This window comes from Chiloscyllium punctatum, chromosome 31 (genome assembly GCF_047496795.1).
Source record: "Chiloscyllium punctatum isolate Juve2018m chromosome 31, sChiPun1.3, whole genome shotgun sequence".
NCBI lineage: Eukaryota > Metazoa > Chordata > Chondrichthyes > Orectolobiformes > Hemiscylliidae > Chiloscyllium > Chiloscyllium punctatum.
In genome coordinates this window covers 68,608,497-68,619,936 of record NC_092769.1, presented here as the reverse complement: position 1 = coordinate 68,619,936, position 11,440 = coordinate 68,608,497, and the positions used below count along the sequence as shown (strand labels likewise).

Genomic DNA, 11,440 nt, shown 5'->3' with positions numbered 1-11,440 from the left:
CTCCCTCAGTACTGACCCTCCGACAGTGCAGCACTCCCTCAGTACTAACCCTCTGACAGTGCGGCACTCCCTCAGCACTGACCCTCTGACAGTGCTGCACTCCCTCAGTACTGACCCTCCGACAGTGAGACACTCCCTCAGTACTGACCCTCTGACAGTGCGGCACACCCTCAGTACTGACCCTCTGACAGTGCTGCACTCCCTCAGTACTGACCCTCCGACAGTGCTGCACTCCCTCAGCCCTGACCCTGTGACAGCTGTAACTGTAGAGTGCAGGGGTTCTGTTTCCTCTCGGGGAGCTGGTGAACGATAAACTGAAAAGTTGAATAGGAGAAACAGCTGCTGAGTGAGTTGACTTGTCAGTTTTCGGCAGGCATTTCCCTTTTAAGATACTGTGTACGCAGACGGATGTGCACATCGAGAGAGTGAGAGAGGAAAGGAGACAGTTCATTCTCAGTGCAGTGAGACCATTTCAAAATCTCTCTGAGCGCCCCAACGCTGGGGAGGGTCGTGGATAGCAGAGGGCGAACGGGTGAAGTCACCCCTTCAACGCAAGTCCGCGGAGTGAGTCTGCGAAATCCACAGCCCATCACTTTCCTGCCGGGAACAGATTCTGTCGGATCTCTCTTTGTAGGAAAACGTCTCACTCCCTGCCCGGTCTGAACGTTGAGAGTAAGTCCTTCCTCCTTCGCTTCGGCCCTTACCTCCCCTGCTAGCTGTTCCTCGCTCTGAATTAATCGCAAAACCATTCGCGTCCGGGGGTTGGCGAGGGGAGGGGGTGGGGTGTGGGGGGGGGGGGGAAGGGTGCCAGAGGTTTGGTCTGTGGGAAGGAAGGTGTCCCGCGGCCGAAAAGAAAACGGTGCGGGATTTTTTTTTTCTTGTTTTATTTTTTGCGGTGGACCAGATTGTCTCTCGCACGAGATGGGCCAAACGGTCAGCGTCTACAGCTTGGAGATGCACATCAGCAGGAGATTTCCGACACCATTGGGGCGATGGTGGGGTGTCTTGGCTGAGCTAGCCTGAGTCTGGACTGCACGGTGCTCTGCTCACTGCCCAAATCTTTTCGAAATCTCCGACCCTTGACGTTTACCGCGACGGGGATTGGGGTGCATTTGAAACCCCCACCCCATGAGGGGGGGTGGAGGGAGGGGATGTTCGCCTTAAACCTTTAAGGAGCCCCCCTCGTGTTGAGGGAGAATTGGAGCCAGGCTCCAGTACTCCACAGCCTCACCAGTAAACGTGGGACCATCAGCTGCAGAGAGTGATGGTTGTAGTGATGGGGGTTTGGTGGGGTTGGTGTTCAGGGCTCATGAGAGGGAAGGGGTAGGATCCCACCTCTGGGAGGTGTCCAGGGGACAATATTTACCCACCTCTTCCACCCCACACCATCACCCGCGCCAGGCCATCCAATAGAGGGGAGGCCTGTGATCAGCGCTGCAGCTTGTGAGAACTCCCTGTGTGGAAATTTGCTCCGGGAGAGATACTCAGGAAGAAAATGTCGAGCCCATTGCTTCCTTGAAATTTGTTGTTCGTGCACAGGCAGTGGCTAATGTTAATTTATAATGTCTGATGCAAATGTTCACTTACCTCACAGTACTGACCCTCTGACAGTGCGACACTCCCTCAGTACTGACCCTCTGACAGTGCGACACTCCCTCAGTACTGACCCTCCGACAGTGCAGCACTCCCTCAGTACTGACCCTCTGACAGTGCGACACTCCCTCAGTACTGACCCTCTGACAGTGTGGCACTCCCTCAGTACTGACCCTCCGACAGTACGGCACTCCCTCAGTACCGACCCTCCGACAGTGTGACCCTCCCTCAGTACTGACCCTCCGACAGTGCGGCACTCCCTCACTACTGACCCTCCAACAGTGCGGCACTCCCTCAGTACTGACCCTCCGACAGTGCGGCACTCCCTCAGTACTGACCCTCTGACAGTGCGGCACTCCCTCAGTACTGACCCTCCGACAGTGAGGCACTCCCTCAGTACTGACCCTCTGACAGTGCGGCACTTCCCCAGTACTGACCCTCCGACAGTGCGGCACTCCCTCAGTACTGACCCTCCGACAGTGCTGCACTCCCTCAGTACTGACCCTCTGACAGTGCGGCACTCACTCAGTACTGACCCTCCGACAGTGCGGCACTCCCTCGGTACTGACCCTCTGACAGTGCGGCACTCACTCAGTACTGAACCTCCGACAGTGCGGCACTCTCTCAGCACTGACCCTCTGACAGTGCGGCACTCCCTCAGTAATGACCCTGACACAGTGCGGCACTCCCTCAGTACTGATCCTCCGACTGTGCGGCACTCCCTCAGTACTGACCCTCCGACAGTGTGGCACTCCCCCAGTACTGACCCTCCGACTGTGCGCCACTCCCTCAGTACTGACCCTCCGACAGTGCGGCACTCCCTCACTACTGACCTTCTGACAGTGCGGCACTCCCTCAGTACTGACCCTCCGACAGTACGGCACTCCCTCAGTACTGACCCTCTGACAGTGCGGCACTCCCCCAGTACTAACCCTCCGACAGTGCGGCACTCCCTCAGTACTGACCCTCCGACAGTGCAGTACTCCCTCAGTACTGACCCTCCGACAGTGCGGCACTCCCTCAGCACTGACCCTCCGACAGTGCAGCACTCCCTCAGTACTGACCCTCCGACAGTGCGGCACTCCCTCAGTACTGACCCTCCGAAAGTGCGGCGCTCCCTCAGTACTGACCCTCCGACAGTGCGGCGGTCCCTCAGTACTGATCCTCCGACAGTGCGGCACTCCCTCAGTACTGACTCTCCGACAGTGCGGCACTCCCTCAGTACAGACCCTCCGACAGTGCGGCACTACCTCAGCACTGACCCTCCGACAGTGCGGCACTCCCTCAGTACTGACCCTCCGACAGTGCGGCACTCCCTCAGTACTGACCCTCTGACAGTGCAGCACTCCCTGGAGCATCGGAGGCTGAGGGGTGACCTTATAGAGGTTTATAAAATCATGAGGGGCATGGATAGGATAAATAGACAAAGTCTTTTCCCTGGGGTGGCGAAGTCTAGAACCTGAGGGTCTAAGGTAAGAGGGGAAAGCTTTAAAAGGGACCTAACGTCAACCTTTTCACCCAGAGGGTGGTGTGGGTATGGAATGAGCTGCCAGAGGAAGTGGTGGAGGCTGGTACAATGACAACATTTAAAAGGCATCTGGATGGGGACATGAATAGGAAGGGTTTGGGGGGATATGGGTCGAGTGCTGGCAGACAGGACTGGATTGTTTTGGGATATCTCGTCGGTATGGATGGGTTGGGCCGAAGGGTCTGTTTCCATGCTGTACATCTCTGTGAGTCCGCAAGAAGGAAACTTATTGAATTCCCTCAGATGACCTGGGCTGTTCTATCTGTCCAACATTTATTGGGCTGTCCCTAATTACCCCTCAAGGAAGTGGCGTTGAGCTGCAGTCTGTCTGGTGATAGGACACATGTAATGTTATTCAGAGGAAGTGACCCAGTGATATTGATGGAGCATTAGGGACAGAGTGAGGGGTGTGGACTTGTGCTCCCTGGAGTTTATGAACTGAGTTTACAAAACCTATTTTTCACGGATTGAGTTCCGAGAGGTTTCCACGGGGATGCAAGGCTATGGGTAAGGTTCCAGACACTGGCTTCCGAATGGAGTGGCGTGAAACAGGTTGAGAATTGTCTCACAGTCAGCAAACAAGATGGCAGCAACAAATGGCTCAACTCAAAGATGGTGGAAGGGTTTCCCAGCCTGATTCCCGGGATGGTGGGACTGGTATATGAGGAGAGACAGGATCGGTTCGAAATGCGCTCACTGTGGGGGGGCGGGGATGGTGGGTTTGGGGAGAATGAGGAGGGCGATCTCAGAGAAACCGATAAAATTCCAACAGGACCAGACAGGGTCAAGGATGTTCCGGGGAGCCCAGAACTGAGAGGGAGAGGTCACAGTCTAAGGATTACCGGGTGGAGCCATTTCAGACTGAGATGGGGAGAGATCTCTTCCCCCAGAGAGTGGAGGGGGGGGGCGACAGTCTGTGGGATTCTCTGTCACAGAGAGGGGGTTGGGGGCCGAAACATCGAATGTGTTCAGGAAGGAGTTGGATCGAGTTCTTGAGGCAAAAGGGGGTCACAGAGGTTATGGGGAGAGAAAGAGTGAACAGGTGCTTGAGTTGGATGATCAAATTGGTGGATAAAATCCTGAGGGGACATGGATACAGTAAATAGACAAGGTCTTTTTCCTTGGGGAAGGGGAGTCCAGAACTAGAGGGGTATAGGTTTAGGGTGAGAGGGGAAAGATATAAAAGGGACCGAAGGGGCAACTTCTTCACCCAGAGGGTGGTGTGTGTGTGGAATGAGCTGCCAGAGGATGTGGTGGAGGCTGGTACAATGGCAACATTTAAAAGGCATCTGGATGGGGACAGGAATAGGAAGGGTTTGGAGGGATATGGGCCAAGTGCTGGCAGGTGGGACTAGATTAGGTTAGGATATCTGGTTGGCATGGACAGGTTGGCACTGATGGGTATATTTGACCCTCCACATGAAAGAGTTGCCCCTTAGGTCCCTTTTAAATCTTTCCCCTCTCACCTCAAGTTCTGGACTACTCCACCCCAGGGAAAAGACCTTGCTATGACGCGACCAGCTGTGATCCTATTGAATGGCAGAGCTGGCTTGAGGGGCCGAATGGCTCCTGGTTTGTGTCTTTGGACGTTTCTCCTGGGGCACTGCAAGGACCTGGTCTTGGTTCCCAGACGTTTCCCCCACCCCCCCCCACCTGGAACCAATGTCCACTCGTGCCACACACCAATCTGGTTGGGGAATGTGGCGGCTGGGGTCAGGGGTCGGCGAGAGGTCAAGGAGGCGAGCGTAACAGTGGAACCCTCCCCACTTGGGTGGGGACAGCTCCTCCAAAGGGGGAGCGAGAAGGCGCAGAGTGTTGGGAGTCTGAAGGGAGATGGGGTGTCGTTGTCCATGGGGTCACAGGCGAGGGGAGGAAGGCAAGCCCAAATTGTGAGAGGCTGTGAGCTCAGATGTGTCATATGTCCCTTTTGACCCCCTTATCTCTGGGAAGGGACAGCCTTGTCACACAGCGCACGTATCAGATGTTCACCAGACTGATTCATCGGACTGGGAGCAGGTGAGGACTGCAAATGCTGGGGGTCAGAGTCGAAGAGCGTGGTGCTGGAAAAGCACAGTAGGCCAGGCAGCATCCGAGGGGCAGGAGAGTCGACCCTTCAGGCAATAGCCCGTCATCAGGAATGAGGCCTCGTTTCTGATTAAGGGCTTATGCCCGATAGGTCAATTCTCCTGCTCCTCGGATGATTCATAAAACTATCGTCGAGTCATAGAGATGTATAGTCTGGAAACAGACCCTTCGGCCCAACCCGTCCATGCTGACCACATATCCCAACCCAATCTCGTCCCATTTGCCAGCACTTGGCCCATATCCCTCCAAACCCTTCCTATTCATGTCCCCATCCAGATGCCTTTTAAATGTTGTCATTGTACCAGCCTCCACTATATCCTCTGGCAGCTCATTCCACACACATACCACCCTCTGTGTGAAAAAGTTGCCCCTTAGGACCCTTTTATATCTTTCCCCTCTCACCCTAAACCTATGCCCCTCTAGTTCTGGACTCCCCCATCCCAGGGGAAAGACCTTGTCCATTTACCCTATCCATGCCCCTCATGATTTTATAAACCTCTATAAGGTCACCCCTCAGCCTCCGACGCTCCAGGGAAAACAGCCCCAGCCTGTTCAGCCTCTCCCTGTAGCTCAAACCCTCGAACACCCTTGTGAATCTTTTCTGCGCCCTCTCAAGTTTCACAACCTCTTCCCTATGGGATTTGAATGTGGTACAAGCTTGAGGAGAATGGATTCTGTAGGGTTTGGAAGCGAGGTAAGGGGAACTCTCGAGGGCCGCGCAGCCCGTGATGGGCCGAAGAGTCTGTTCCGTACGATAAAATTCTTACAGGGGAGCTGCCGGGATGATGTTTCCCGCGCCCACGTTCAAGGGTAGGTGGAGGCTATTTTAAGCCTGAGGGAAGGAGAGGCCTTTTTCGATCGGGGGGCGGGGAGTCTTGGGATATTCCCAGAGGGAGGCGTTGTTGGGGGGCAGCGGGGTGTGTGGGGGTCTACCGTGAGATGGAGAGACCCTTCCCCTCGCTGGGTGCGAGGGGTGGAAAACCAGTCTTGGCTGGACTTGGCTAGAGACCCTTATTGGGCGTCAGGGTCAGATGGTTACCCATCACCCCCTTTTCCCCCCAGCACCGGGTTCTACCCAGTCTCCTGTGCCACTCCCAACACCTCCTTCCCCCCTCACCACCCTCCCCAACACCCAGATAAGTGGATTCCAAGACATCGAGGTGGCACCACATCAGAAGCGTTCCCTGTTGTCTCCCTAGCGATGTGGCAACGTGTCACGTTATTTCCCTTCCCCGCATCCCCCCCTTCCCCCTCCATTTTCCTGTCTCTGTTTTGCTCTGGCAGCTCCCCTTTCCACTTGCAAAATGTATCACCGCTGTTGCGCAAACTTCCCCTTTCCCTTCGCTCTGCCTTGCCGAAAGCAGTCGCCAGGCCAGGCCCACTTCCCAGAATACCCCGGGGCACGACTCAAAGGGCCGAGTGTCCTGGTTTTGACCTCTGACCTCCCTCCTCCGTTCCCACCAACCCCCCCCCCTTCCGGAGTCACCCGTCCGCCTCTCTCTTAATTCGTGCGTCCACAATGGCGTTGGAAATGGGACGATGCTCGCGTATCCCCCGCCATTGTCGCATCATGACAGCCTCCCACCACGGGAAGCATTGCAGCCGGAGGGCAGACCCCCCCCCCCTCCCACAACACCTGGCATATTCCCATCCTCAAGACATTGTGGGGGAGTGGGGAAGGGTAAAATAGTAGGTAGAATGCGGCACCCAAGACGTCAATGCGCCCGCGCCCCACAACTCCCCCCAACCCCCCCACCCCGTCAACCATTTAATTATCCACAGCACCCCTCCCCCACCCCCACCCACCCACCCACCACAAGGTTGACCGCGGTCCACGGCCTCTCGTAGCCACGGGAGGTCAGGCAGGCTAGCCAGCTTCACCGGGGAGGAGGTCAGAGTTGACAGGGCCCTCGGAACCGTGACTAAAAGCAACCGGCCACATGACCGTCCATACGGCACTCCCCAGCCCCAACTCCACCCACGCCCGCTCCCTCGACCGTTGACTCCACCCCAGGGCCTCTCCGTCAGTGACAGCCACAGAGCGCGGGCCATCAACGACCCCCCATCTCCTTGACACGGCAAGGGTCCACAGTTCGGCCACAGGCTCAGATCCCAAAGGCCAGAGGTTCGTCCCCTAAACCCAGCTCACACTCAGTGTACAACCTTTGACCTCGGGCAGCCCAAGCGCGCTCTCCGGGTAAACCCTTCCTCCTTCCTCCCTCCCATTGCTAGCACCTTTGGCCATTTTGAGAATGGAGGAAACCATTTTGGATCCACAAGAACAGCCACTCTCTCTCTTTCTCACTGCATCGCTGTCCCATTCTCTCGTTACCACAATCTTTCTGGATGACTTCATTCGATTTGCGACTTGCCAAGGTCAATGCGGCCGCTCTGTGGTTACTTTTCGGGACTCAGTGGTGTTTGGAGGTTGGCTGTAACCGTGGCAACTCCAAGAGCGAGCATTACAGAAAAAGGGCACAAGGAGGAATCTTTATTGCTTAATCACGAATAACATGCTTCAAGTTTAAAACAAGGACAAACACGATGCCATTTTATACTCCAAGGCATCTTGACCTGTTGTCGTGGGAACTATCGGGCCTGCTCTTAATGTTCAACCCAATAAAATTGCCAGCAAACTAATCCCACTGCCCCACTCTCTCACCCCATAGCCCTGTATCAATCCCCAAACTAATCCCACTGCCCCACTCTCTCCCCATAGCCCTGTATCGATCCCCAAACTAATCCCACTGCCCCACTCTCTCCCCATAGCCCTGTATCAATCCCCAAACTAATCCCACTGCCCCACCCTCTCCCCATAGCCCTGTATCAATCCCCAAACTAATCCCACTGCCCCACTCTCTCCCCATAGCCCTGTATCAATCCCCAAACTAATCCCACTGCCCCACTCTCTCCCCATAGCCCTGTCTCAATCCCCAAACTAATCCCACTGCCCCACTCTCTCCCCATTGCCCTGTATCAATCCCCAAACTAATCCCACTGCCCCACTCTCTCCCCATTGCCCTGTATCAATCCCCAAACTAATCCCACTGTCCCACTCTCTCCCCATAGCCCTGTATCAATCCCCAAACTAACCCCACTGTCCCACTCTCCCCATAGCCCTGTATCAATCCCCAAACTAATCCCACTGCCCCACTCTCTCCCCATTGCCCTGTATCAATCCCCAAACTAATCCCACTGTCCCACTCTCTCCCCATAGCCCTGTATCAATCCCCAAACTAACCCCACTGTCCCACTCTCCCCATAGCCCTGTATCAATCCCCAAACTAACCCCACTGACCCGCGCTCACCCTGCACCATTGTTTGTCCCACATTTCAAACACTGCAGTTACACACTGTATTCAAACTGGCTAACAGTGCCCGCTCCCTCAGTACTGACCCTCCGACAGTGCCCGCTCCCTCAGTACTGACCCTCCGACAGTGCCCGCTCCCTCAGTACTGACCCTCCGACAGTGCCCGCTCCCTCAGCACTGACCCTCCGACAGTGCCCGCTCCCTCAGTACTGACCCTCCGACAGTGCCCGCTCCCTCAGCACTGACCCTCCGACAGTGCCCGCTCCCTCAGTACTGACCCTCCAACAGTGCCCGCTCCCTCAGCACTGACCCTCCGACAGTGCCCGCTCCCTCAGCACTGACCCTCCGACAGTGCCCGCTCCCTCAGCACTGACCCTCCGACAGTGCCCACTCCCTCAGCACTGACCCTCCGACAGTGCCCGCTCCCTCAGCACTGACCCTCCAACGGTGCAGCACTCCCTCAGTACTGACCCTCCGACAGTGCGGCGTTCCCTCAGTACTGACCCTCTGACAGTGCTGTGCTCCCTCAGTACTGTCCCTCTGACAGTGCGGCACTCCCTCAGTACTGACCCTCCGACAGTGCGGCATTCCCTCAGTACTGACCCTCTGACAGTGCTGTGCTCCCTCAGTACTGACCCTCCGACAGTGCGGCACTCCCTCAGTACTGACCCTCTGACAGTGCTGTGCTCCCTCAGTACTGTCCCTCTGACAGTGCGGTACTCCCTCAGTACTGACCCTCCGACAGTGCAGCACTCCCTCAGTACTGACCCTCCGACAGTGCGGCACTCCCTCAGTACTGACCCTCTGACAGTGCTGTGCTCCCTCAGTACTGTCCCTCTGACAGTGCGGTACTCCCTCAGGACTGACCCTCCGACAGTGCAGCACTCCCTCAGTACTGTCCCTCTGACAGTGCGGTACTCCCTCAGTACTGACCCTCTGACAGTGCGGTACTCCCTCAGGACTGACCCTCCGACAGTGCAGCACTCCCTCAGTACTGACCCTCTGACAGTGCGGCACTCCCTCAGTACTGACCCTCCGACAGTGCGGCACTCCCTCAGTACTGACCCTCCGACAGTGCTGTGCTCCCTCAGTACTGTCCCTCTGTGGATGTATCTGAGTCCCCCAGACCTACCCCTTGCCTGTTGTCCTCCCCCAAGGCCGTTGCCAGTTCACCCCTGCCCTGACAGACCCGGGGCCTAGTTTGGGTTGCTGGTGACTGACAGGGTGTCTTCCCACAAACCCTTGCACGCGGCCCATGGCTCGGTTTGTAGCTCCCGTCGAGTCCCCCTGCTCCTGGGCAATACCCACTCAGGATCTCTGTGCACAAGCCCGGGCCTTGTTTGTGACCCAGGCAAGGGCTACCGTTGCTAAGGAAACGACTTCCTCAGCTCGTGACGCTTCCTGTTCTACTTCCTCCCACGCCCTCGCCCTTCTCGTCAACCTGTTGTTGTCTTTTTTTCTGTGCGTCTCTCTCTCTCTCTCTCCCCCTCTCTCTCTCACACACTCCGTGGAATGCTTTCATCTCTTCTAAGAAAATAACTTGCCCCCACTCCCCCAACCCCCACACCCCTGTCCATCTGGACGTCTCAAATGGACAACTAGGCCCAGAGGCATGATGGGAGTGAGCTTGGAGGTGATCGGCCTCAATGGCTCCTTCTCCAATGCCCGCCCCCCCCACCGTCGTCTGGGTAACCTGGCTGCTGAGTCCATTGGCAGCTCTGGGATCTGGAGGACAAGGAATGATTTCCATTCCCAATGGGAAGAGGCGATGTTTTTCGCATTGCCGAACATCTGCTAGAAACGAAAAGCAGACCCCTTTGGGTTTTTGTGGTGGGAGACCAGTCCCCAACAGCTCCCTGCACCAATCGAGTTAACCACCTCCCCACCTCCCGACTCCCTTCCCATCTCGTCAGGGTTGAAGCCACTTGGCTCATTTCTGGCCGGACTGCATTCGATGGGCCGACCAGACTCCTCTCTCAACGCCCATCAATCTCCCTAAACACGCCCCGTGGGATCGACACTGTCCCCCATCAAACGCTCCCCAGGACAGGGACAGCACGGGGTTAGATACAGAGTAAAGCTCCCTCTACATTGTCCCCCATCAAACACTCCCCAGGACAGGGACAGCACGGGATTAGATACAGAGTAAAGCTCCCTCTACACTGTCCCCATCAAACACTCCCCAGGACAGGGAAAGCACGGGGTTAGATACAGAGTAAAGCTCCCTCTACACTGACCCCCACCAAACCCTCCCCAGGACAGGGACAACACGGGGTTAGATACAGAGTAAAGCTCCCTCTATACTGTCCCCCATCAAACACTCCCAGGACAGGGACAGCACAGGGTTAGATACAGAGTAAAGCTCCCTCTACACTGTCCCCCATCAAACACTCCCAGGACAGGGACAGCACAGGGTTAGATACAGAGTAAAGCTCCCTCTACACTGTCCCCCCATCAAACACTCCCCAGGACAGGGACAGCACAGGGTTAGATACAGAGTAAAGCTCCCTCTACACTGTCCCCCACCAAACACTCCCCAGGACAGGGACAGTGCAGGGTGAGATACAGAGTAAAGCTCCCTCTACACTGTCCCCCCATCAAACCCTCCCCAGGACAGGGACAGCATGGGGCTAGATACAGAGTAAAGCTGCCTCTACACTGTCCCCCCATCAAACACTCCCCAGGACAGGGACAGTACGGCGTTAGATACAGAGTAAAGCTCCCTCTACACTTTTCCCCAATCAAACCCTCCCACAATCTGTGAAAACACGAGGCCCCAGCACCGTCCCACCTGGGCGGGGTCAGATGAGGTGACTGGGACAGGAGAGGGGTGAAGTTGAGCAAGATGAGGCCAGTGCCAAGGGGGCACTTTGGGGTGTCTACTTTCTCACCATTTTCCCTCTTCTCTAGTAGCTCCCCTTGA

General features: G+C 56.2%; 1 protein-coding gene across 1 annotated transcript in view; it reads left to right on the top strand.

Annotated features, from left to right (window-relative positions):
- Positions 1–368: 368 nt before the first annotated feature.
- LOC140457031 (RAS guanyl-releasing protein 2) overlaps positions 369–11,440 on the top strand; it is an 89,101-nt gene continuing 78,029 nt past the window's right edge. The window contains exon 1 of the mRNA XM_072550947.1: positions 369–672. The gene's annotated coding sequence lies outside the window, so the exon portion shown is untranslated. The remainder of the gene's footprint in view (positions 673–11,440) is intronic.